Consider the following 24581-nt stretch of genomic DNA (forward strand, 5'->3'; position numbering starts at 1 on the left):
GGTTCATAGGGTTGTGCAGAGTTGGACACGACTGAGTGACTGAAATGAGAGACTGATTATATGTAGTAGAGATTGCCCAGTTTTTATATATGGAATCTCTTTCAAGAATTCAAAGTTTCCTGAAGAGTCTGTAATTTGACATTTTACCATGTGTAAACTCTTGGATCTGTTTGGTATACCCTATATATACAGATAAATTAAACCCAAGATATAATTTCTGGTGATTATCAAATGTCCTAAGGCAGATATTAACTTCAGTGTTTACTTTCTTCTCTAAATTAAAGCTTTATCATGCTCATCCATTTCCCTCACTTCTTTTCATACTATAAAATGTGTTGGGAAAACATTTTCATATTATTTTTCCAGCATTTATGGTTTGTAGCTCAGCTAGTAAAGAATCTGCCTGCAATGCAGGAGACCTGGGTTTCATCCCTGGGTCGGGAAGATGCCCTGGAGAAGGAAATGGCAACCCACTCCAGTATTCTTGCCTGGAGAATCCCATGGTCAGAGAAGTCTGGCAGGCTAGAGTCCCATGGGGTCGCAAGAGTTGCACATGACTTAGTGACTAAACCACCATACTGTGATGTTTACTCATATTGCTCAGATTACCAAATTGCCATAAACATAAGTACTCCAGTTTCTACACATTTTCTGCAAATTAAAATTGCTGATACAAATTGTCTGTTATACTCTTATCCCATGTATTTCCTCAAATAGCTTTCTGTGATTTTTGTTCTATCTTTTTTTATATTCATTAATGGAAAAAATTAACATTTTGATAATCACACTTTCTTAAACAGAAGTTCTCATAGCATAACTGACAAATTTCTAAATCTATGACTTTTGTGTAGCACTCCATATAAGACTAGGAATTCAATTATCTGGATATTCCTATATAAGTCTTCCCTTTAGGTTTTGGGGGCAGAATTAGAAGCAAATAATAGAAGCATAATAAATTACTTTAATTATCGTTCCAAAAAATAACACTCATTCTACATTATTTAAGGTAATTCATCTATTATTTCATATTTCAGTTTCCTAAAGATTTAACGAAATTATGCCATGAGATCTCTTCTAGACATTTGCACAAATGTTCAGTTCAGTTCAGTTCAGTCACTCAGTCGTATCTGACGCTTTGTGACCACATGAACTGCACCACTCCAAGCCTCCCTGTTCATCACCAACTCCTGGAGTTCACCCAAACCCGTGTCCGTTGAGTCGGTAATGCCATCAAACCATCTCATCCTCTGTCGTCCTCTTCTTTCCCTCCCAGCATCAGGGTCTTTTCAAATGAGTCAGCCCTTCACATCAGGTGGCCAAACTATTGCACTTTCAACTTTAGCATCAGTCCTTCCAATGAACACCCAGGACTGATGTCTTTAGAATGGACTGATTGGATCTCCTTGCAGTCCAAGGGAATCCCAAGAGTCTTCTCCAACACCACATTTCAAAAGCATGAATTCTTTGGCACTCAGCTTTCTTTATAGTCCAACTTTCAAATCCATACATGACCACTGGAAAAATCATAGCTTGACTAGACCGACCTTTGTTGGCAAAGTAATGTCTCTGATTTTTTATATGCTGTCGAGTTTGGTCTAAACTTTCCTTCCAAGGAGTAAGCATCTTGTGATTTCATGGCTGCAATCACCATCTGCAGTGCTTTTGGAGCTCAAAAAATAAACTCTGACACTGTTTCCACTGTTTCCTCTTCTATTCCCCATGAAGTGATGGGACCACATGCCATGATCTTAGTTTTCTGAATGTTGAGCTTTAAGCCAACTTTTTCACTCTCCTCTTTCACTTTCATAAAGAGGCTTTTTAATTCCTCTTCACTTTCTGCCATAAGGGTGGTGTCATCTGCATATCTGAGGTTATTGATATTTCTCCCAGCAATCTTGATTTCAGCTTGTGCTTCTTCCAGCCCAGCGTTTCTCATGATGTGCTCTGCATATAAGTTAAATAAGCAAGGTGACAATATATAGCCTTGAGGTACTCCTTTTCCTATTTGGAACCAGTCTGTTGTTCCATGCCCAGTTGTGTTGCTTCCTGACCTCCATATAGGTTTCTCAAGAGGCAGGTCAGGTGGTCTGATATTCCCATCTCTTTCAGAATTTTCCACAGGATTTTGTGATCCACACACTCAAAAGCTTTGACATAGTCAATAAAGCAGAAATAGATATTTTTCTGGAACTCTCTTGCTTTTTTGATGATCCAGCGGATGTTGGCAATTTGATCTATGGTTCTTCTGCCTTTTCTAAAACCAGCTTGAACATCTGGAAGTTCACGGTTCACGTACTGCTGAAGCCTGTCTTGCAGAATTCTGAGCATTACTTTACTAGCGTGTGAGATGAGCGCAATTGTGCGGTATGTTGAGCATTCTTTGGCATTGCCTTTCTTTGGGAATAAAATGAAAACTGACATTTTCCAGTCCTGTAGCCATTGCTGAGTTTTCCAAATTTGCTGTCGTATTGCGTGCAGCACTTTCACAGCATCATCTTTCAGGATTTGAAATAGCTCAAGTAGTATTCCATCACTTCCACTAGCTTTGTTCGTAGTGATGCTTCTTAAGGCCTACTTGACTTCACACTTCAGGATATCTGGCTCTAGGTGAGTGATCACACCATCGTGATTATCTGGGTCATAAAGATCTTTTTCGTACAGTTTTTCTGTGTATTCTTGCTACCTCTTCTAAATATCTTCTGCTTCTATTAGGTCCCTATCATTTCTGTCCTATATTGTGCCCATCTTTGCATGAAATGTTCCCTTGGAATCTCTAATTTTCTTGACGAAATCTGTAGTCTTTCCCATTCTGTTGCTTTCCTCTATTTCTTTGCATTGATCACTGAGGTAGGCTTTCTTATCTCTCCTTGCTATTCTTTGGAACTCTGCATTCAGATGCTTATATCTTTCCTTTTCCTCTTTGCTTTTCACTTACCTTCTTTTCACAGCTATTTGTAAGGCCTCCTCAGACAGCCATTTTTCTCTTTTTGCATGTCTTTTTATTGGGGTTGATCTTGATTCCTGTCTCCTGTAAAGTGTCACGAACCTCCATCCATAGTTCATCAGGCATTCTGTCTATCATATCTAGTCCCTTAAATCTATTTCCCACTTCTACTGTGTAGTCATAAGGGATTTGAAATAGGTCATACCTTAATAGTCCAGTGGTTTTCTCCACTTTCTTCAATTTCAGTGTGAATTTGGTAATAAGGAGTTCATGATCTGAGCCACAGTATGCTCATGGTCTTGTTTTTGCTGACTATATAGAGCTTCTCCATCTTTGGCTTCAAATAATATAATCAGTCTGATTTTGGTGTCAACCATCTGGTGATGTCCATGTGTAGAGCCTCTCTTGTGTTGTTAGAAAAGGGTGTTTGCTATGACCAGTGCGTTCTCTTGGCAGAACTCTATTAGCCTTTGCCCTGCTTCATTCTGTACTCCAAGGCCAAATTTGCCTGTTACTCTAGGTGTTTCTTGACTTATAAAGGCACAATTTACCTTTTTCTCTCCTTGAAGTTTGATAATAAAGTGGTTACCATGGAACAATTTTATTTCAAAATACTAATACAACTGACAGATATAGAAAATGGAGTTAAGGGAAAGCAAATTTGATCAGGAAAAGTCATTAATTAATATCTCTGCTTTGGAAGATGTTATGATAACTAGATGAAAGCAGAAAGCTAGAAATAATATGACTGTAATTCCATAATTTCAAAATTATACTGAAAATATCAACTAGTAGTGATACTTCTCTTTATCACTAAAGTGCACTAGACAATATGATGTCTTTTTTTTACATTTACAAAATAAAAAGCGTGAATTTTTACCTAAGGCAATAGATGTCCAACAAATCTAAAATGAAAAATGGAAAATAATTTAAGGAAAATGAAGATATAATTACTTCCCATACAAACATGGAATGCTGGTGTTGGTCCAATATGCGGCAGATCATTGCATTTCAAAATCTTCTCTAAGCAACTGAATGTGTCAAGTGAAACAACAAAACTTACATAGACTAACAATGTACTACAGAAAAACACAAATTAGGGACTAAGTGTCACTAAATCAAGAACCGCTTTGAAGGCAATATCACCTTCTTAATAGACTCTCAATAAATGATAATGGAAATAATGACTCATCTATTAAAGGTATGAAATATACACCTATGTTTTTCCATGATAATGCAAAAGGACTCATAGGTTCAAAAAATTTTGCCCTATTTTATGATTAGAGCCTCAGGTTCAAAGTATCAGTTTTTAACTATAAATCCAGTAAGAGTATTTCATTGTATATATAAGAGCATTAAAGAAAGGTTACCTATGTTTGATGGTCGGAAATTGTTTTGACTTCTTTGAGTGATAATTTGATTTTTTTAAGTGTATGTATTTATATATCTTTTAATTTACTTAATGTCAGAATTGAAAAACACAGTATCATCCAAGTATAAAAGAATAGTTTTCAATTGGTTGAACTTACATTAATTCCTGATTCTTTGAAAGAAAATGCTTCTGTAACAATGTGACATTTTGCAAAGTAAAATAATGAGTTTTGAATATCATGTTTTCATTATCATATGTCAGTTTGTATCCATTGGCTCTAAAGTTTATTTATAGAGTTAAGAGCCTCTTTGGAATAATTTTATGATGGCAGAAAATTGAATCAATAACTTTGATGACTCCATTGTGTCTTGATTTGACTGGTGGAAGATTATAAAGAGAGGGGCAGTTTGTCATTGCTGTTGAACTCCTACAAGCTATGAGCTGTCCTTTTCCCCTAACATATTTTTAAATTTTTATTGGAGTGTTGATTTACAATATTGTGTTAGTTTCAGGTGTACCGCAAAGTATATCAAATATACATATCTCAAATATTTTTTAGATTAATTTCCAATATAGGTCACTACAGAGTATTAAATTGAGTTCCCTGTGCTATATAGTAGATTCTTATTTGTTATCATTTATATAACTAATGTATACATGTCAAACTTCCAATTTTCCCCTCCATTTCCTTATGCGGTATCTCTAAGAAACACAATGGCAAAGAATGTTCAAATATTCAAACTACTGTACAATTGTGCTCATTTCACATGCTAGCAAAGTTTGTTCAAAATCCTTCTAGCTAGGCTTTAGCAATAAATGATCTGAGAACTTCCAGTGTACAAGCTGGGTTTAGAAAAGGCAGAGGAACCAGAGATCAAATTGCCAACATTTGTTGGATCATAGAGAAAGCAAGGGAATTCCAAAAAAGCAACTGCTTCTGATTCACTGGTCTGAGCCACCATGGCTCAGATGGCAAAGTGTCTGCCTATAATGCAAGAGACTCAATTTTGATCCCTGGGTCGGGAAGATCCTCTGGAGAAGGAAATGGCAACCCACTCCAGTTCTCTTGCCTGCAAAATCCCATGGACTGAGGAGCCTGGTAGGCTATAGTCCATGGGGTCGCAAAGAGTCAGACAAGACAGAGAGACTTCATTTTCCACTTCATTGACTATGACTATGACTCTACAGAGCCTTTGACTCTGTAGTTGTTGTTCAGTCATGTCTGACTCTTTAAAACCCATTGGACTGCAGCACACCAGGCTACCCCACCCTTGACCATCTCCTGGAGCTTGCTAAAACTCATGTCAATTGAATAGGTGGTGCAATCCAGTCACATCGTCCTCTCACCAGAGTAGGACATGACTGAGTAACTGAACTGAACTGATTACTCCATACCCAGTACTAACCATTGCTTCTTGACCTGCATGCGGTTTCTTAGGAGATGGGTAAGGTGATCTGGTATTCCCATCTCTTTAAGAATTGTCCATGGTTTGCTGGGATGCACACAGTCAAGAAGCAGAAGGTGAAAAAAAAGAGTGGAAAAAGCTAGTTTAAAGCTCAGCATTCAAAAAAAAAAAAAAAAAGATCATAGCATCCGGTCCCATCAGTTCAATTCAGTCGCTAAGTTGTGTCTGACTCTTTGTGACCCCATAAATTGCAGCATACCAGGCCTCCCTATCCATCACCAACTCCTGGAACTCACTGAGACTCACGTCCATCGAGTCAGTGATGCCATCCAGCCATCTCATCTTCTGCCATCCCCTTCTCCTCCTGCCTCCAATCCCTCCCAGCATCACAGTCTTTTCCAATGAGTCAACACTTCGCATGAGGTGGCCAAAGTACTGGAGCTTCAGCTTTAACATCATTCCTTCCAAAGAAATCCCAGGCCTGATCTCCTTCAGAATGGACTGGCTGGATCTTCTTGCAGTCCAGGGGACTTGCAAGAGTCTTCTCCAACACGACAGTTCAAAAGCATCAATTCTTCAGCGCTCAGCCTTCTTCACAGTCCAACTCTCACATCCATACATGACCACAGGAAAACCATAGCCTTGACTAGACGGACCTTTCTTGGCAAAGTAATGTCTCTGCTTTTCAACATGCTATCTAGGTTGGTCACAATCTTTCTTCCAAGGAGTAAGCGTCTTTTAATTTCATGGCTTCAGTCATCATCTGCAGTGATTTTGGAGCCCCAGAAAATAGTCTGACACTGTTTCCACTGTTTCCCCATCTATTTGCCATGAAGTGATAGGACCAGATGCCATGATCTTTGTTTTCTGAATGTTGAGCTTTTAGCCAACTTTTTCACTCTCCACTTTCACTTTCATCAAAAGGCTTTTAGTTCCTCTTCACTTTCTGCCATGAGGGTGGTGTCATCTCATATCAAGGTTATTGATATTTCTCCCAGCAATCTTGATTCCACTTGTGCTTCTTCCAGCCCAGGGTTTCTCATCACTTCACGGCAAATAGATGAGGAAACAATGGAAAGCATCAATAATGGACTGGCTTAAAATTGGTAAAGGAGTGAATACAGCAAGGCTGTATACAATCAATGTGCTTATTTAACTTACATGCAGTGTACCTCAAAGGAAATATTGGGCTGGATGAATCACAAGCTGGAATCAACATTGCCAGGAAAAATATCAACAACCTCAGATATGCAAATGATTCCACGCTAATGGCAGAAAGTGAAGGGGAAGTACAAAGCCACTTGATAAAGATGAAAGAAGAGAATGAAAAAGCTGGTTAAAAACTCAGCATTCAAAAAATGGGTGGGAGGTGGGAGGGGAATTCAGGATTGGGAGCCTGTATACACCCTTGGTGGATTCGTGTCAATGTATGGCAAAACCAATACAGTATTCTAAAGTAAAATAAATTAAAACTTAAAAAAAAAAAAAGAAGACTGTGGCATCTGGTCCCATCTCTTCATGGCAAATAGAATGACAAGAAGAAATGGAAATAGTGACAGATTGTTTTTCCCCACTTGGGCTGTTAAATCACTGTGGACAGTGTCTGCAGCAAAGAAATTAAGAGCTACTTAATTCTTGGAAGGAAAGCTATGACAACCTAGACAGCATATGAAAAAGCAGAGACATCACTTTTCTGACAATGGTCCATATAGTCAAAACTATAATTTTTTCCAATAGTCATATATGGATGTAAGAGTTGGATCATAAAGAATGCTGAGTACTGAAGAACGGATGGCTTCAAACTGTGATGCTGGAGTAGACTCTTGAGAATTCCTTGAGCTACAGGGAGGTCAAACTAGTCAATCCTAAAGGAAATCAACACGGAATGTTCATTGGAAGGACTGATGCTGAAGCTGGAGCTCCAGCACTTTGACCTCTTCATGTGAAAAGCTAAGCCATTGAAAAAGATACTGATGCTGGGAGAGACTGAAGGGAAAAGGAGAAGGGGACAATAGAGGATGAGATTTTTAGATAACATCAGTGACTCAATGGACAGGAATTTGAGCAAACTCTGGGAGATAGTGAAGGACAGAGGTGCCTGTCTTGCTGAAATTCATGGTTTTTCAAAGAGTCTGACTGAAAAGAAAATAATTTACTTACCCCTTAATAACCATGTTTGTTTTCTACACCTGTAACTCTATTTCTGATCACTAACTATTCAGTTCAGTTCAGTCGCTCAGTTGTTTCTGACTCTGTGATCCCATGAATCGCAGCACGCCAGGCCTCCCTGCCCATCACCAACTTCTGGAGTTCACTCAGATTCACGTCCATCCAGTCAGTGATGCCATCCAGCCATCTCATCTTCTGCCATCCCCTTCTCCTCCTGCTCCCAAATCCCTCCCAGCATCAGAGTCTTTTCCAATGAGTCAACTCTTTGCATGAGGTGGCCAAAGTACTGGAGTTTCAGCTTTAGCATCATTCCCTCCAAAGAAATTCCAGGGCTGATCTCTTTCAGAATGGACTCATTGGATCTCCTTGCAGTCCAAGGGACCCTCAAGAGTCTTCTCCAACACCACAGTTCAAAAGCATCAATTCTTCAGCACACTAACTATTAGAGAAATATAAATCAATACTACAGTGAGGTATCAGTTCCCACCACTCAGAATGTCCATCATTAAACAATCTGTGAAGGTTAAATTCTGGAGAGGATGTGGAGAAAAGGGAATCCTTTATACCCCTGGTGGTAATGTAAATTGGCACGGCCACTTTGGAAAACAGTACAGAGGTTCCTTAGAAAAATAAATAGAGCTAACATATGATTTAGCAATCCAACTCCAGGCATATATCCAGAGAAAACCATAATTCAGAGGTACATTCACCCCAATGTTCATTGCAGTACTATTTACAATAGCCATGACATTTAATTAGACATAATCATACTAACTTTTAAATTTATTTTATTTTTTTTTTGGACAAACCATGAGGCATATGGGTTCTTAGCTCCCTGACCAGGGGCTGGCCTCACATCCCCTGCATTATAAACTCAGAATCTTAACCACCAGATCACCATGGAAGAGTCACTAACATTTATTTTAAATGCATATCTGGGATGACCCAGAGAGATGGTATGGGGAGGGAGGTGTAAGGGGTGTTCAGGGTTGGGAACATGTGTACACCCATGGCGGATTCATGTTGATGTATGGCAAAACCAATACAATATTGTAAAGTAAAAAAAATAAAGTAAAATCTGAAAAAAAAAAAAGAAAGCAAAAGGGGGAGCAAAAATTGAATCTTTGACGTGACTGACAAGAGAAAAGGGAAAAGGGTGTATTTCTTTCTTATTGCCCCAGCTTTTTTTCTGGTGGCACCCAGGCAACAGAATCCAACATCATGGAAAAATAAATAAATAAATAAATAAATAAATGCATATCTAAGGCTTTTGAAAAATTGTTGTAAAGTGACAAACAAGTCAACATTCTGATAAATATTTGAAATGTCTATAAACTTATGTTTTTTTGTTTTCATTGTCTGTTTTGCTTTTTTTTTTTTCTTCTTGAAGCACCAAGATGCAGATATGAAGCACCTTCCCTGACATTACACTATCATGAGCATATTATGTCAACTCAGGATTAAAAACTACAACTTTGTCAAAAGTGTCTTTTCAACAAAAATCCAGAAGTTCAACCAGACCATTAAAATATATTGACACTTGTAATAGAACACTTCTTTTTCTTCATTTTGTGCACTATTCAATCACTATTTCTCTATCACAAATGTATAAATTCTGTAGTTTCAATAATAATTAAATGTAGCTAATTTATAAAAATTATTTGAGGTATATTTATTCCACATTTTTGATTATCAAGAGTCACTATAGTGAACTATATTAAAATGGGCAAGAATTCAAAAGTTTGAATGATTACCAATTCCTACACCTCTACTAAAGTATTAAATTAATATTGTTTAATCTTAATATTGCTTTTCTTAGAGAGAAAGATGACAAAATATTTTAACATGAAAAGAAGAATGAGTATCAAACTGGCTGTCCTGAATATCATGTACAGTCGAAACTGCTAACATGTGTAAATTGTACTTTATTGACCAAAGCAATTTTAATGACATTTATATAAAGAGCTAGATCAGCAGAATGATGGTGGCTAGGCAGCTTTTCAGTGATAATTATTAGGTTATAAACTTACAGCATATTTTGAGTTTTGATCATTTTAGAGGAATCAGAGCATATTATAATGGTCTTGTTGATAACAACTTAGCTGACTGCTCAATTCTTATTTTAAATGTCACTAACTAAATGGAAGCCTATTTAGTAGTCTAAATTTTATATAGAAAACTACTTTTTAATTCTATAACTCACTGCAAATGCAGCTCAATATACAAATACCATATCTATCTCTGTCTATCCATCTATCTAGCATCTATCTGTCTATCTACTTTGTTTTAAAACAATATCCTTGAGGAATTAGTGAAAAGTTACAATACCTTTATTTGGGAATGCTGAAAATGAAACAATGTAAGTAAATGACCTTTTGACGTGAACATAGGTATAGAGATTGGATGTAAAATTATGACTCACTTTGAAAGCTATATCCATTTTGATACATTAGTGCCCATCCTTACACCAAATTAATTCACTCCTTAGGACTATAACTCAAAGTTCTGTCAAAAGCCTTGCAAGCCTAACATTACATGTTCCCATAAGCATTGCACTTCTTACATACCATCTGCACCTGTGTCTATGGTGAAATTACACAAGGAAAATGTAAGCACAGTGGGTAAAAGATAGCCTACAAAGACAGTATAAAGCTCAACTTAGAGCAATTTGGCATTGCTGCATACAGCTGGGAAGTGAAAGCAGCAGATGGGTTATGTTGACTTCCTGAAATCAGAAATGAGATGGTTTATATCTAACAAAAATTTGCATAACCTCTAAGCAAAGGCATTGCAGGCTTTGCAAATGATAACCAAAAAAAATAATAAGGTGACATTCTTGAAAGTATATACTGACAATATTATAATTGGCAAGAAGTTTGTAGACACAATTAATTACAATTTAATTTTAATTTTTAAAGGGGGAAAATGCCAATAATTGAGATCAATACTCATTTTATGTCACAAAGCTTACCTTACAAATGAATTTTCTCATCTAGGTATAAAGTATACAGGCTATAATTATATAGAATATATAGGCTATACTATAATTGCTAAATATAGCAACTATTTCACTAAAATGAAATATTTAATCAAGTAATAAAAACTCAAGAACAGGAATATTTCACTTCATTTGTATGTTTTGGTCTCTACTTTTGTTTTGAGCTATACTGCTGCTGGCATGTAAGGACAGACAAAAAATGGCTGATATCTGGCAGATTGAATTTAGAAACTATGTTTAACATTGGCTTGTAAAAAGACTTCATGAGAACCCCATTTTCTGATAAGGGTTTGATCAATGATAGAACAAAGTTAAAGTACATGATTTAAATTCTTCTTGAAATAGAATATCTCTCTATTATAGAGTGAAAATTATATAGTCTCTTCTCAGAGTGCTATATCAAATTAAATTAAATATTTAATTTTGTAAATTTTGGAAACAGGTGTATCACTTTTCTTCTGTGAATTATATTCAGGAACTATAATCAGCCTAACTGCTGTGATCAAAATTTATGTAGCTAAGTAATATCCTTTATTTATGATAAGGATTTCAACTTGATTTTAGTTGCAGTGTAGCTTGTAAACATTTCCTAATTCTTTCTTGCTTTGGGTGTTATTTGGTTTTGTGTCACCTCCTGATGTCTCTGAGAGGATCAGAGAGGCCAGGATCGAATGCTAAGTGGTTTCCTGCATTTATCATTTCCTCCACCTAAACCATTTTGGTATTCCTGGTTTTTATCTTAGTCACTTGAAAATCTATATAAATGTGATTCCCTCTTTAACTGTCCTTTGATCTCTATGGCAAAAAATAACTTTTCCAGGTATCAAGAAGGAAATGTTAGAGGGTATATGGCTCTTGTATAATAAAAAATGTCAAAATACACATTTCTCAAATTAGTTTCATATTCCACAACCGCCCGTCTCTGTTTTAATGGTCATTTGGCTGTCTGGAATCAGTATCTCAGCCCATTTGAAACTGTTTAGTCCTTGGGAAAATTGCTCTGCTGTTCTTTCTCAAATGGTTCAAATGGAGCAATCATTTTCAAGGTGATCTTGAGGTTTTTGAAAGAGAAAAAAAAACAGACAAAACTTATACTTTCTGAAGAAGCTATAAGAAAGTAAAACACATTTAATGAATACCAAATATGACTTCTCCATGACAGGTGCATAAAACTTCTCCTAGGGATCTTACAAAGTTCTCATTTCAATATTGACAAAAATCCAGATACTCATTGTCAATTTTAAAATCACATTTGCTTTTAAATTGAGTAGGTAATTAACCACATAGCTCAAGAGAGGCTGAAATGCACTCTTGCTACAAATATTTCTTCAAAAATTTTAGTATTTTTTGTTTTAGTGTGTCATTGACATAGAATCATTAAAATAGTTTTGTAATAAAAGACAAGTAAACAAGGATGGATTTAAGTTTAAAATGTATACCTTAAATTTAGCTAGAGAATAGAATAAATGGGGAGTTCCCAGGTAGCTGTAAAGAACCCACCTGCCAATGCAGGAGATGTAAGAGACATGGGTTTGATCCCTGGGTTTGAAAGATCTTTTGGAAGAGGGAATGGCAATCCACTCCAGGATTCTTGCCTGGAGAATCCCAGGGACAGAGGAAACTGGAGGGCTACAGTCTTTAAGGTCACAAAGAGTTTGGTATGACAGAACCTATTTGGCACATTCTCACCCATAGACTAAATGATCCTTTTCCTGTAAATGATAGTTAAATGATTAAAAAAAAGATCCAAAATTAGAACTTTGATGAATTATGTTGAAAATAGAAAGGTAATTCTTAATAACACTTTCTTTTTACACCTCAAACCCAGGTAGGTTGAATAGGTCCTGAAATAGGAAGCTTTCTTGAATGTTAAAGAAATAAGATTAATGGACAATGAGACATGAACACAAAGAAGGAAAAAGAACATCAAAAATACCTTATCAATTTGACAAATTTGCTGAGAGTTTTCCATAAGATTATACTGGACAAAGGACAGACAATGTGTTTTGTTTTGTTTTATTTTGTTTTTAATATGTAAATACTGACCTACTGGTAAGGCTCCAAAAGACTTTGCAATGAGTTTTGAAGTTAAGGACAAAAGCTTAGTGATTTATTCAAATGATCAGCAGTGGGTTTAGGAAAGAATAGCTGCAGCAGGGCATCAGTGAATGTGTCTTCCTTTTATCTACCTTACTTACTCCCCCAAATTTGCCTTGTCACTCATCATTCTATTTTTGTCACAGAGATATTTTATTCTTTCTAACTAAATTATGTCAGATATCATTTAGCTAATTTTGTTTAGGCTACAACCTATGTCAATATATTTTTATATATGTAATTATCCATACAATGGTTTTCTAATCTGTTAAATTTCTTTAATCATGTGTGTTTATGAGTCGCTTCATCATGTGGTACTCTCTGTAATCCCATGGACAGTAGCCCACCAGGCTCCTCTGTCCATGGGATTCTCCAGGCAAGAACACCAGAGTGGGTAACCTTTCCCATCTCCAAAGGATCTTCCTGACCCAGGGATCATGCACAGGTTTCCTGCATTGAAGGCAGCTTCTTTACCATCTGAGCCACCAGGGAAACCTCTTTTTTAACCACATAGTTCATGAAAAATCTGTTATCCAAGTATTAAACCTCTACCAAACTATACTCTAAATTTTTCCATATTTTAACATTCATTTTAGACTTACTTGAACCAGTCATTTCATTTTCAAATTAAATATTTATTTTTTCTATATTTTATATCATCACAGATTTATATTAATGAGAGTATCCTAAAAGTTACCTGGACTTACTTTTTCACTTAGAAAATGTGGTAACTGTGTCCTAGAATATTGGAGACTTATTCAGAGAAATAATTAGTTAGAGGCAGAATTAAATTTGGAGCCAAGATCATAGAAATTATTTTCTAAAACTTTTCAAGATCATCTCTGAATTTTCTTAGTACTATGCACCTTCTGAGGTAATCTTGGCTTAATGTCTTACTTGTCAGACTTTCAGTATATTGAATGGTAACAGATTAGTTGTTGAGTGTCAATGTGTAAGTACACACACTCAGGAACAGACACTAAATGTGGGTTTTCTCACTGGAATCGATCATTAGTTATTTTGATAGAGAGTTACCTAGATTTCTGGGCTTCAATAATAAGCCTCAACCTCCTCTAGATTTCAACTGGTGCCCCATACAAAATATTACTAAAGATAAAAATAACTCATTGTAAGCAAGATAGACTTCAGTATTACAGAGCACTAGGTTTGAATTTGTTTCCACATATCAGTGAATACTGGATTTTCTTAATACCACTCAGATTCAGTTTCCTCAAGACTTTTACTTCTGTATATTTGTTTTAGGTGAAGGTAGCTTATCTATTGCCTAATACTCATTAACTACAATGTCTTCAAAAAAAAAATCTCAAGTAACATTTCAGGATTTTGCTTCATTTAATTATATACTCTCAAATTACCTCTTTATGATGTCCTGAATATTCATTGGAAGGACTGATGTTGAAGCTGAAACTCCAATACTTTGTCCACCTGATGAGAAGAACTGACTCATTTGAAAAGCCCCTGATGCTGGGAAAGACTGAAGGCAGGAGGAGAAAGGGATGACAGAGGATGAGATGGTTGGATGGCATCACCAACTCAATGGACATGAGTTTGAGTAAACTCCGGGTGTTGGTGATGGACAGGGAAGCCTGTCATCCTGTACTCCGTGGGATTGCAAAGAGTTGGACAAGACTGAGTGACTGAACTGAACTGATCTATTGGCTAATACTCATTAACTACAATTCCTCAAAAAAAAAAAAAATCTCAAGTAACATTTCAGGGTTTTGTTTCATTTAAATATATACTCTCAAATTACCACTTTGTGATGTCCAGGTAGCTTTCAGCTTTTTCTCCAAACAGTTTCTGACTCTCATAATAAGTCTTTGATGCTGACTAGAATAAGCTTTATTTTTTCTTAATCTCTCTTTGCAACCCCTGGACTGCAGCACAGCAGGCTTCCCTGTCCATCACCGACTCCCGGAGTTTACTCAAACTCATCTCCATTGAGTTGGTGATGCCATCCAACCATCTCATCCTCTGTTGTCCCCTTCTCCTCCTGCCTTCAGTCTCTCCCAGCATCAGGGTCTTTAGGCAAAGACCATAAAAAATTAAGAGACTGAACTATCAACTTGATTATAATGAACTTGAAAAAAAAATATAAAGGAGAGAATGTAAGATGTCTTCTTGCTTTCTTATTTGTTTAGCTGGGTGTATCTTAAGTGTCATCCACCAGGATATAAATTAGACATTAAAGATGGATTTGGACTAGGAAGATGTAAAACGTAAGATGCCTGTAGCCTACTTGAAAATGTCCAATACACCCCGACATGAAGTTCTTGAGATTATACAATTTTGTTGGCTGGGAGTATAAATTTAGGAATTATCATTGCATTGGTAGTCACTGAAGGAAAATAATTCCTAGAGACACAGCTGTACTAAATTGTCCTCTATCCTGAATGGAAGTTGCATTAGAATTAATTTAGTTTGTATATACTAATGTTGGAATCAAGACTACTGGGAGAAATATCAATAATCTCAGATATGCTAATCACACTATCCTTATGGCAGAATGAAAAGAGGAACTAAAAAGCCTCTTGATGAAAGTGAAAGAAAAGAGTGAAAAAATTGGCTTAAAACTCAACATTCAAAGAAATGCATATCATGACACCTGTCAAAATGGCTATCATCAAAAAGATAAGAAACAATAAGTGTTGGCAAGAAGGTCTAAAACGCATATCGTGGCAAGTAGATGGGGAAACAATGGAAATAAGGAGAGATTATATTTTCTTGGGCTCCAAAATCACTGAAGATGGTGACTACAGCCATGAAATTAAAAAATGCTTGCTTCTTGGAAGAAAAACTGTGACCAACCTAAATAGCATATTAAAAAGCAGAGGCGTTACTTTATTGACAAAGCTATGGTTTTTCCAGTAGTCATGTATGGATGTGAGAGTTGGACCATAAAGAAAGCTGAGCACTGAAGAACTGATGCCTTTGATCTGTTATATTGGAGAAGTCTCTTGAGAGTCTCTTGGATGGCGAGGAGATAAACCAGTCAATCCTAAAGGAAATCAGTCTTCATTATTCATTGGAAGGGCTGATGCTGAAGTTGAAGCTCCAATACTTTGGCCACCTGATGCAAAAAGCTAACTCTTTGGAAAAGATTCTAAAGTTGGGAAAGATTGAAGGCAGGAGAAGAATGGGAGCAGAGGGGATGAAATGGTTGGATGGCATCGCCCACTTGACAGACATGAGCTTGAGAAAGCTCTGGCTGATGGACAAGGAAGCCTGGCATGCTGCAGTCCATGAGGTCGCAAAGCACTGAAAACAACTGAGTGGTTTAATTGAACTGATCCACTAATGCATGCAATATATCTGGAAATCTGTAATGTTACTTAAAAGTCAATTGTTTATGCATATGACAGATATATTTGTAAAAATGTACTTCACAGTTAACAGTAAAATTAAGAAAACAACTGTAACATTAAAATAAATACCTTATTTGAGGAGGCAGTTCAAGATACTGGCATAAGAATGCCCTAAACGCACATCTTCCCATGGACATGGCAAATGTACAAGTGTATATGGAAGAAATTCCTCTGAAAAGAGCTGAACAACTAGTGGAATACTTGCTCCACAATAAAGGATAGAAGGGCCACATCAAGGCAGGTTGGAAAGAGAGAAAGACACTCTTCAAAACCCTGCCTCCAGCACGGTGGCCCACAGTCTGGAGGTATCTAAATAATAAATAGATAAGTAAATAAATAAAACTCCTCTATGAAGAGATGCCAATCATATGTTCAATATAGGGTTAGCATTTAAATTATATAAAGATATATAGAAACTCATACAACATATTGTAAAACATAGGAAGGGAACCTGAACAGTGTTTTTGTTTTTTTCTTTGTCTTCATTTTTCCCGAAGAAGACATATACATGGCCAACAGGCACGTGTTCAACATATCTAATCATCAGGGAAATGCATATCAAAATCATAATGAGATGTTACCTCACACCTGTCAGAATGGCTATCATCAAAAAGATAAGAAACAATAAGTGTTGGCAAGAAGGTCTAAAATGGGAATCCTCATGCACTGTTGATAGGAATGCAAATTTGTACAGTCATTATAGAAAATATTATGGATGTTCCTCTAAATATTAAAAATGGAGTTATCATATAATTCAGCATTTCCAATTCTAGTTATTTATTAAGAAAATGAACAAACACATTTTAGTGTTCAATGAACCCCAATGTTCATAGCAGCATTATTTATAATAGCCAAGATATGGAAGCAGGCTAAGCTTCCATCAACAGATAAATAAGATGTGGCCCACACATATACACACATATACACACACACACATACATATTTACATACATAATGAAATATAACAGCCATTAGAAGAATGAAATTTTACTAATATTTATGGACCTTAAGATTATTATGCTAAGTAAAATAAATTAGATGGAGAAAGACAAATAGCCTATGACTTCACTTATATAAAAATGAAAACAAAACAAAACCACACTCAAAGATATAGAGACTGAACTTGTGGGACCAGAAGGGAGCACAGTTGGGAGGTGTGCAAAATGGGTGAAGAGGATCAAGAGATTCAGTTGCGATCTTCCAGTTATAAATAAATCATGGGGTTGTAATTTACAACATGTAGGATACAATAAATAATATTGTACTAACTTTACATGGTAGAGATGGTAACTAAACATTGTGCTAATTATCTTGCAATGCATATAAATGTGGAATTACTACATTGTACATTTGAAACTAATATAATATTGTAGGACAGTTATACCTTAATTTAAAAGACAATTGGATAAACTTTAAACAGAACAGTCCTGTAAGTATTGTAATATTGTATACATAAACAAACAAAAAAAAGAAAGTGAAGTCACTCATTCATGCCCAACTCTTCATGACCCCATGGACTGTACCCTGCCAGACTCCTCCATCCATGGGATTTTCCAGGCAAGAATACTGAAGTGAACTGCCACTTTTTGCTCTAGGGGAAGTTTTGGACCCAGGGATGGAACCTGGGTATCCCATACTGCAGGCAAACTTTACCATCTGAGCTGCCAAGAAAGTCCAAAGTGAAAGTTGCTCAGTCACATTTGACTCTTCGTGACTCCATGGACTATACAGTCCATTAAATTCTCCAGGCCAGAATACTGGAGTGGATAGCTGTTCCTTTCTCCAGGGGATCTTTCCAACCAAGGGATTGAATGCATGTCTCCCCCATTGCAGGCAGATTCTTTACCAGCACAGCCACTAGGAAAACCCAAGAATACAGGAGTGGGTAGCCTACTCCTTCTCCAGCGGATCTTTCCAACCCAGGAATCAAACTGGGATCTCCTGCATTGCAGATTCTTTATCAGCTGAGCTAGCAGGGAAGCCCTTGTATACATAGTACAAATAAATATATATATGTATTTTATATTCATGTATATAATTTTTAATTTTCTTTGAAATTCACACCATTTTTCCCCATCTATTTTATTTACCATGAATAATTGTCAGGAGATATCTCTCTGAGTATATTAAATTGTTGGAATTATCAATATTAATCTTTAAAATATAATTAGTTTACAAGATCATGGCATCTGGTCCCATCACTTCATGGGAATTTGATGGGGAAACAGTGGAAACAGTGTCAGACTTGATTTTGGGGGCTTCAAAATCACTGCAGATGGTGATTGCAGCCATGAAATTAAAAGACCTTACTCCTTGGAAGAAAAGTTATGACCAACCTAGATAGCATATTCAAAAGCAGAGACATTACTTTGCCAACAAAGGTCCATCTAGTCAAGGCTATAGTTTTTCTAGCAGTCATATATGGATGTGAGAGTTGGACTGTGAAGACAGCTGAGCGCCAAAGAATTGATGCTTTTGAACTGTAGTGTTGGAGAAGACTCTTGAGAGTCCCTTGGACTGCAAGGAGATCCAACCAATCCATTCTGAAGGAGATCAGCCCTGGGTGTTCTTTGGAAGGAATAATGCTAAAGGTGAAACTCCAGTACTTTGGCCACCTCGTGTGAAGAGTTGACTCATTGGAAAAGACCCTGATGCTGGGAGGGATTGGGGGCAGGAGGAGAAGGGGACGACAGAGGATGAGATGGCTGGATGGCATCACCGATTCAATGCATGTGAGTTTGAGTGAACTCCGAGTGTTGGTGATGGACAGGGAGGCTTGGTGTGCTGCAATTCATGAGGTTGCAGAGTCGGACACAACTGTGTGACTGAACTGAACAATAGAGAAAATTGTATCCTGAAAATCTTTATATGTTGTTCTCTTTCATGTTTCACTTCATTTCAGCAGTGACTCTAGTCCAGGGCTTTATGAAAGCAGATTTCAAATTTGTTACTGCTCATTCTAAATTCTAAAAATATAACTGGGCTTGAGAAAATGAGAACTTTTACTCTTAGACTCATTATTGAATACTGGCACGTTTAATAATAATAGAAAGTCATGAGTGTCTATTTCCATATTATAAAAAAGGATAACCATTCTGTACTTATTCATATTTACCTAATGTAGACTGAAATACTTGTATATTTAAATATTATATTATTATAGTAATAAAGTGACAGATCAGAAATATAATGTGTGTAGCATATTTTCTAGATCATATAATTACATGCACTTATATATTTTCTAGTGTTGATCACTTGGCAGAACTGGGAGTCAAACTTTCAAGGTATGGTTAGAGATAAAATAATCCATTTTATAATGTAAGAAAACAAACTGTATATAAACCAATAATAATTATTAGCAGTTGTTAACTTCAAAGCTTTAGTTTTTCAAGTAGTCATGTATGGATGTGAGAGTTGGACTATAAAGAAAGCTGAGCACCAAAGAATTGATGCCTTTGAACTGTGGTGTTAGAGAAGACTCTTGAGAGTCCCTTGGACTGCAAGGAGATCCAACCAGTCCATACTAAAGGAGATCAGTCCTCAATATTCATTGAAAGGACTGATGCTGAAGCTGAAGTTCCAATACTGTGGCCACTTGATGTGAAGAACTGACTCACTGGAAAAGAACCTGATGCTGGCAAAGACTGAAGGTGGGAGAAGGGGATGACAAGATGAGATGATTGGATGATAGCACTGACTCAGTGGACAAGAGTTTGAGTAAACTCAGCGAGATAGTGAAGGACAGGGAAGCATGGTGGGCTGCAGTCCATGGGGTAACAAAGAGTCAGACATGACTGAGCGACTGAACTGAACTGAACTTCAAATCTTAGGAAATGCTCTATTGAAAACAGTAACTGACCTTTCCTTTTACTCCTACTCTTCACTGACAAGCTGTATGTTTTTGAAAGCTGATTTCTTTTCCTTTTCCTCTTACTCCTCATCTTTACTCTTTATCCTTGTTTTACTTCTCCTTTTCTTACTTTTTACATTTTTGTTTGAAAGAGGTAAGAAAGAGTAAGTTTTTTACTTAAGTCTTCTGGACTTGACTCTGCTAATCTAACTGCCAAAAAGTGAAAGTGTTAGTCATTCAGCCATGTCTGACTCTTTGTTATCCTATGTAGCCCATTAGGCTCCTCTATCCAAGAAATTCTTTAGGCAATAATAGTGGAGTAGGTAGCCATTTCCTTCTTCAGGGCATCTTCCTGACCCAGGGATCAAATCCAAGTCTCCTGCACTTCAGGCAGATTCTTTAGCATCTGAGCCACCAGGTAAGCCCTTGGCACTGTACACACTATCATTTTTTGATGCCAATAATTTATTTTCAGTTTTTATCCAATAATAATTTCAATTTTTACTAAAAAATTTCTAGAAGTTTTTTTTTTTTTTAATCTTATTTATTTTGTCACATCTCTCCTCCATGGTAATTTAACAACACTTTGGGTTGTTTTCTTTTTTCTCTCTCTCTCTTCAGTGTTTTTTCTTTCAGTTTTTTCAAGTTTTCTTTTCAAACTTCTGGGTTTAGTTTCCTAGTTGATACCACCATGTTTTGCACCTATCATTGTTTCCCTCCACAAAGTCTTCCTCAAGAGGTTTAATTTAGTTAAATTTGCTTGTGTACTAGGACTTTCTACATGGCTCAGTGTTAAAGAATCCACCTGCCAATGCAGGAGACATAAGTGACTACAGGTTTGATCCCTGGGTTGGGAAGATGCCTGGAGGATACACTGGAGTAGGAAATGGCAATCCACTCCAGTATTCTTGCCTGGAGAATCCCATGGGCAGAGGAGCATGGCAGGCTACAGTTTTTAGGGGTTTCCAAAGAATCAGACACAACTGAGCATGCATGTGCATATATGAATGCTTGAATACTAATATATATGTACAAATATGTTATATATATATATATATATATATACACAAACATTTTTCTCTATTGTCAGATAATGCTGCATTGTACTTTGGATATCAATTGTTGGAATCTATCAAATTATAAGTGTAAATGTTTTTCTGCTAAAACCCCCTCAAAAGAACCCTTCACTCTATTTAAGATATTCAAAAGTAAAATCATAACAGAATAATTAAAACACAAGCAGTCATATATTGATATTAATGGTATTGTTATATTCATATACTTAATAAATGTATTAATTCATGAGAAAATATAACAGATAATTATAACGTGATTTAAGTGATTTTGCTAATATTGATCAAATATTCTTTGTTAAAAGACTAACGGACTAAGTATTGCTTAGTAAGTGAATACAACTGATAAGTTTTCCATGCTAAAAACCACTACAAAGATATCATCATCTTTCCTTCTGGGAATATATTAAAAGTGGTTTTTAGGCTTAGTATGAACACCAGCTGAGGCATAATATACTTTACATTTATTAAACCTTACTTGCTTCACCCATGAACTCTGACAATGTGAATATTTCCTGGGTGACCTCAATTCCTTTTCTTAAGCATAGTTTCCCCAAAATTCTTATTATTATAAATGCTGTTTATGATAAAGTATTTGATAGACTGCTTTCTATTCTTCTAATCTAGAAACTTATTTCTAATAGCAGTGGAGGGAAATGTAATTAAACTGGAAACAATTAAATATTTTATTTTACCTCTATCCACTGTTATTTATGGACTTCCCTGGTGGTTCAAATGGTACTAAATCTGCCCACAATGCCAGAGACCAGTGTCTGATCCCTGGGTTGGGAATATACCTACAGAAGGGAATGGCTACCCACTCCAGTATTCTTGCCTGGAGAATTCCATGGACAGAGAAATATGGAGGGTTACAATCCATGGGGTCTCAAAGAATTGGACATGACTGAATGATTAACACTGCATTTACAGGGCTTCCCAGGAGGTCCTAGTGGTAAAGAATCCTCTTGCCAATGCAGGAGATGCAGGTTCAATCCCTGGCTTGGGGAGATTGCCTGGAGGGGGCATGGTCACTCCACTCCAAGGCAACCACTCCAGTACTTTGATTGGAGAATCCCATGGACAAAGGAGCCTGGTGGGCTATAGTGGGATTGCAAAGAGTTGGACACTACTGAAACAACAGTATGAATGCAGACACTGTTATTTAGGCAATGTCTTAGGTCAGGAAACAGCAATATGAATCATACATTTACATGCCAAGTGGCACAGTCTTAAATTATTGAGATTGCAAGTTGAAGTAAGCATATGATATCTCTAATTAAACCTATAGACTTCAGAGAGCACATGTGTCTCTATGCCAAAATTACATCAAGAATCAAACAGAACTTCCCAACAAATTTGCTTTACTTAAGACCTATAGAACTCAGATCTCTAAAATAAAGAAATAAAAAATGAAAATAATGGAATTTCTACCATGCCAGCAAAGAGAGATAGACAGAGAGAAAGAGAGAGAGAAAGAGGAAAAGGGAGAGAGGGTATATAAAATTACATGCATTGAACAGATAATTTTTGGACAGAAATATTGACCTGCTTCAGAAATTTCTAACAGAACATAAAATTACAGTCTATCATCAGGCAAAATTGCTCATAATTTGATATAATCTGCCCTTTTTCCTGGCACATTAGTGGAAGAGACAAGAGTTCAATTAATAATAAAAATGCAAAGAAATCCAATATTCTCCTTCACATATAAACACCATAAAAAATACGTAAAGGGATATTTTTTTGGAAATATTAATCAATCACCCCCGCACACATTTACCTCACATTTAGTATATATTCTGGCTTCTTCCAGTTATTTTACTCCCTCAAAAAAATTAAAGTCATTTGTTAGACTAAATACTGATAATTCAGCCAATATTCTCTCCATGAGAGAGATAACTAACTAGAGATCAGTGCTGAATATGTAAGGGGAAAAACAGGAAATAGAAACACATCAATTGGCCATCAAAACAATAAAATTCAGGATATTTCAGTTAAGTTTTATTTTAGGGAACACTAGGAAATAGCAAGTCGCTTCAGTCGTGTTCGACTCTATATGACCCCATAAAGGGCAGCCCTCCAGGCTCCCCGTCCCTAAGATTCTCCAGGCAAGAACACTAGAGTGGGTTGCCATTTCCTTCTCCAATGCGTGAAAGTGAAAAGTGAAAGTGAAGTAGCTCAGTTGTGTCCGACTTTTCGCGACCCCTTGGACTGCGGCCTACCAGGCTTCTCCATCCATGTGATTTTCCAGGCAAGAGTACTGGAGTGCGGTGCCATTGCCTTCTCTGTTCTTGCCTGAAGAATCCCATGGACACAGGAGCCAGGTGGGCTATAGTCCATAAGGTCACAGAGTCAGACTTAACTAAAGTGACTTAGCATGCATACAGCTTTGTTTAATTTTCTTTTTTAACAATGCACCATCTGGGATGCCAAGAGAAGAAAATTTTCTTATATATCCACATTATAACAGAGTTTATTTCTATTCCTTGATGAAATGTTCTCAAAAGTTTACTACTAAATGAATTTTTTCCCAGTCACTTCTTCACAGGTGTAAAAATTTTCAAGGAAAGTAAACAAGTGACACCTAATTTATCACAGTCCTGTCAGTGCCCTTTGCCAGTAGACTCTGTTATGAAACTCTGTGAACTAAAAAATGCTCTTTTAAAAAAAAATATAAATTTATTTATTTTAATTGGCGGTTAGTTACTTTACAATATTGTATTGGTTTTGCCGTACATCAACATGAATCTGCCACAGGTATACACGTGTTCCCCATCCTGAAAACCCCTCCCTCCTCCCTCCCCATACCATCCCTCTGGGTCTTTTAAGATGACAACAAATTCAAAAAGAATCTCAAAGAACAGTGTTGCTTAATAGTGTTTATATTATTCTCCATTAAAATTTCAATAAGACAAAAAACAATTAAATGTAAAAGAAAATTGTATGCATTTGTTATTGCATGATATACCAGTCAGTAGCAAAATAAGCATGGGTGTAAGTGCTGACCATGAGGGTACAGGAGAATAATGGGACGGGGGCTTACATCCTGTCAGTTCCAATGTGTGAAGTGAGTATTATTCCATTTAATCTGGTCACATCCTTGTACTATCAGAAGCAGAACACTTGATGATAAGCAAAAGCTCTGCTCTGACCCTCACAAGCTGGGTACATTCCTTGGAAATGCCTCCATCTTTCACCAATACTCATGAAAAATGAATAGCAGAATGGGATAGAGTTATGACTACAAAACATGCAGCCACATCCTACATTTCACAAACCTTACCAA

This window comes from Ovis aries, chromosome 16 (assembly GCF_016772045.2).
Source record: "Ovis aries strain OAR_USU_Benz2616 breed Rambouillet chromosome 16, ARS-UI_Ramb_v3.0, whole genome shotgun sequence".
In the NCBI taxonomy this organism is placed as follows: Eukaryota; Metazoa; Chordata; class Mammalia; order Artiodactyla; family Bovidae; genus Ovis; species Ovis aries.